General features: G+C 34.5%; 1 non-coding gene across 1 annotated transcript; it reads left to right on the top strand.

Annotated features, from left to right (window-relative positions):
- The first annotated feature begins 201 nt into the window (after positions 1-201).
- Positions 202-275, top strand: Trnat-agu (transfer RNA threonine (anticodon AGU)). The gene has a single exon. It is a non-coding gene; the product is annotated as a tRNA-Thr (tRNA).
- The last annotated feature ends 4,360 nt before the right edge of the window (positions 276-4,635 follow it).

Raw genomic sequence — 4,635 nt, 5'->3', positions numbered from 1 at the left:
GTATTTATATATATACTTACATATGTATGTTATTGTATAAATAACTAATTTATTGATTAATTTTCCAAAGACATGTATAGAAATAAATACGTGTGATTTATTTTAGCTTTACTGTATAATTAGCTTTTTAAATTATTGAATTATGTATCTGTGAATATAATGAAACAAATACGACTCATAATTTTATGGTTTCTTGCCAACGGCGCCGTGGCTTAGTTGGTTAAAGCGCCTGTCTAGTAAACAGGAGATCGCGAGTTCGAATCTCGCCGGGGCCTATAACGTTATTTTTATTAAATATCGGAGATATTTTAAAAGGTAAACTAGAAAACTTATTACTAATACGTACATTATACTAATACTTTTATCATTAACTATATGCTGTAATTAGGCGTACAATAATCGGTCTCATTCCGGTCGTATCGGATTGCCGTCCTATCTGGTATGGCTTTAGTGCAAGCCCCTCTGGGTAGGTACAACGCACTCATCACAGATTTCACAGTCAAACAGCAGTACTTAGTATTATTGTGTTCCGGCTCAAAGGATGAGTACGTCAATATAACAAGAGATAAAAAAACTTCGTAATATTTTTACAGCGCCAATGATTATGGGCGGTAACAACATATACCAACAGGTAGCCATTTACACAGCCTACCTATTTTATAAAAAATAACATATTTTATGCGTAAAGGAATATGCACTTGTATTTGCGCATACACATATGATCCATTACATACCATATGCAGTTGACATCATTAAATTAGATACGAGAGTTTTCACAACTTTCTTCATTTACAATTCACAACGATTTAACAGGCAAGTGGACCAAAAAATATATTTAAACAATAGAAGAGACTCCATTCGTTTTCCTGTACCAAAAAAAAACATAAGTTTCCACATGAAAACCGCTGATAAAGATAAACCATAGTTTGAGAAGGGTGTGCTGTTCAAAATGTATGAGTTGCGGCCGATCTCACTAATGGTTACTAAATGTCAGGAAAATTCTCCTTACTTTTGTTATTTTAGCTTTGTCTCTTTTGAAATTTAATGTTGATCTACTAACTCGGAGGTGATGTCGTTGAACCATATAGTAGCTAGGTTTATATAGCAACAGATAGAAAGTTATTCGTTTATTCTACTAAAAAAATAGAGCAAATAAATTATTTACAATTCCATGACCTTGAAAGCAAGTACTAAAACTTTGGTCCAGCGCCTACACTCATTTCGGTCGTATCGGATACACCGTCCATCAGATTATGAGAATGAAGCAACACAGAGTGCACTTTTGTGTTTGAGCACATCGTTTTGTACTATAATATGTCAAACTGTGCAGGATAAATTAATGGGAGACTGATTCACCTAAACCGATGTTTATCTTTAGTTTATTAGTATAAATCATGATCGCGTGGAATGGTGTCACCAATGGTAGCAGTATTTCCCAGTTGAATCGCAATTCCGATCCTCTGGGCAAAAAATGAATCAACCCTCCTGTTACCAGTGGAGGCAATAATGCAACGTCTTATAAATGATACTTTTTGAACTACTACTCCAAGGTTCAAGTGATTCAAGAGCAGTTTCAGCCGTTTTCCGGGTTTTAAACTTGCACTCTTCGGTTAACTGTTATATCTACTGAGCCATCGACTCTCTTGAATCCTAATTAGCTAGCTTTTACTCGACGTCACGCTACCGTACATTTTTCCGGGATGAAACAAAAAGTGGCCATCACTCTCCTGCCCAAATCTCAAAGCTAAAATAACGTAAAACCGTTTCAACGTTGTCGGTGACGAAAAAACAAAAAAGGAAACCGGCGCACTGTTGTATTTGTAATAACCTAGAAACCTTATATGTATAACTTACTTTAAAAACCCTCAGTGTTTGTAATTGACATTTTTATTACTTTTTATGATATGATATGTGATTATTATTATTAACAACATCAAAAATATTATCAGTGCTTCTATTACTTGTTTTTCTCTGTGATGGATATATACATTATATACATATAACTTAGTATTCTATTTAAAGTAGTTTGCCCATTACACCGTCTCATTCCATGACCGTGTTATGAACGTATCTGGTACGGAAATAAAAACGACACCGATTTTACTGACCGTAGCATCTGCATGTATTCCACGTATCATATCCGTTGCCTCTTACTCTTCTTGTATTGAAAAGAATGAGACGATGCCCACTATAGCGTTCTATCAGCGACCAATACTGTCAGGGGCTATGCGCGGATCGTCAACAATTGTCGGTGAGAATATTTTATCGGGTGGATACACTCTACAGTGAGAACAGTCTCATAGTTCTTAATACAAAGAATATTTTTTGTCTGTCATGATCATGATATGAAAAGGTGTAATGGGCTACGGTTCTCAGTTCCAAATTTCAATATATAAATAAGCAAATAGAAAAACAGTTCAGCACCTTTATCTTCTCGGCTTATCAAATGAATTTGTTCTTTTTTATTTCTTAATTACTGACGAGCTTTATTGCTAACGTGATGTTGGCTACGTAATATTTTGCGCTCAAATAGCGTAGATACACGCCGCAAAAAAAAAACATAAAAATGTATAAAATAACATCGCTCATCCGCAGTTCAGATATCGTTTTAACATAAGTTGATGACATTAGGTTCTCAGTTTCAGATACGAATATGCTCTTGAGACAAAGCCCGTGAGCATGTTTTGGCGCCATATTTGCAGTTAAAGTCTTCAATGGGCAGTTTGCGAGCAAAATAGTAGCATGTTAGCCACAAAACGATGCAGTTGGATGAAGGTACTTCTATCCTAAAGTTTCGGTAGCGTATGATACAAAATATTGCAGTATAAACAAACCCTATAGATTACTAACAGTATTTAAAACGGGATATTTACCATGTTTTTTATTTTTATTTGGTGCAGCTCGATATTTCGACATTATCTACGAATGTCTTGTTCACGAGACAAATAAAATAAAAATAAAAAACATGGTAAATATCCCGTTTTAAATACTGTTAGTAATAAAAATAACCATGTTAATTTAAAACCCTATAGATGTTTTAGTTGCGTTATCCACTCTACTTTAATTTACGTTATTAGTCTCACCTTAAATAATAAAACTAAGTTAGTAGTAATCAATAGAGAACTACTTTCGAACTTATATCGTATATGAATAAAATGTCACACGTACGACATAACCTTAAGGAATATATTAAGATTTCATAAAAAACATTGGAACCAATCTGTCTCTTTGTGTGTCCGAGTCCTATGAAGGCTGCCTGAATGTCTGTCTGTGTCTCTTGCATGTCCGAACTACGGCACCGATATGATGAAATATGGAATAAAGCAAGCTCGAACCCCAAGGCAAGTCATAGCCTACTTCTTTTTATGCTAAACCCTATCAATATTAATATTATAAATGTGAAAGTAACTCTGTCTATCTATTTATCTGTCTGTCGCTCTTTCACTACCAAACCAATGAACCGAATTTGATGAAATTTGGTATGAAGTAAACTTGAACTCCAAGGAAGGACATAGGCTACAATTTTTGCCTAACACGTGACAACCAACCCCACTAAAACCCGAGCGAAGCCCCGGGCGACAACTAGCACCAATATAATGTCTAGTATTATATTAAAATTATGGATATCCCAAAACATCTTAATTTCATGGTTGCGCCATTTTGTTCCTTGCCTCATCGTAGGTAATAATTTAAGGTCAATATTTAATTAGGTTATGTCCATACAGCAAGTACTAAATTTGTCTCGTTGTATAAGTCATAAAGTTTACGGTGGTTACATTAAATAGTTTAAATGTAGGAAGCATGTTTCAATAGCTGCTGTAGTGGAACTTCTTGCTGCGAGCTCGTAATCAGTGTGATCAAGTAGAAACTTGTCTTTTTCCACGGGAAAGTTTAATGAAATTGATATTTACTTTACACTGTATAAAATATCTTTGACAAAGTTTTTTTATTAAAAATACTCGGCTACAAAATGAAACATTATGTAGACTTTCGAAAAGCAAACTATGTTTAATTAAATTAAATTTTTGACAAACTCATACATAAACGTAATTCGTGCAAGCATGTGTAAGCTCACGTCATATGCGATGAGGGATGAAAAAGTTAAGTCACAATATTAGTATGATTGAGAGAAAATCTCGAAAATAATATCTATTGAACAGCTGCCTTTTTAGGGTTCTGTACCCACTGGGGTAAACGGACCCTATTAATAAGACACCTCTATCCATCTGTCCGTTTGTCCGTCTGTCACCAGTATCTCATAAACCGTGATAGTTAGACACTTGATATTTGATGATTTGTATATGATGTAATTCTGCTGCTATAACAACAAATAATAAAAAACGGAATAAAATAAATATTGAAGGGAAATAAATCTTTTTTTTCGATTTTACAGATAATAAATATTTCGGAATTATTTGTTATCTTACTTCTCACACTTGGTCTGTTTTTTAATCTTGGCATAATTTTTATTACCATCTGCTAGTGGAATTGGGATAAGAAGGTCAATTATTTGAGATGCCCCACAATTCAGCCCCGTCTTCACACAACAGCGTTCGGGTACAAGCATTGTTATGGCGATCTACTCTCCCCCATAAAACATATTTTAATGGCCCAAGACTTGACCATGTATTCTAG

This window comes from Vanessa tameamea, chromosome 10 (assembly GCF_037043105.1).
Source record: "Vanessa tameamea isolate UH-Manoa-2023 chromosome 10, ilVanTame1 primary haplotype, whole genome shotgun sequence".
Taxonomy (NCBI): domain Eukaryota; kingdom Metazoa; phylum Arthropoda; class Insecta; order Lepidoptera; family Nymphalidae; genus Vanessa; species Vanessa tameamea.
Note: the sequence above shows the minus strand (reverse complement) of the source record. Positions and strands in the feature narration are given on the sequence as shown.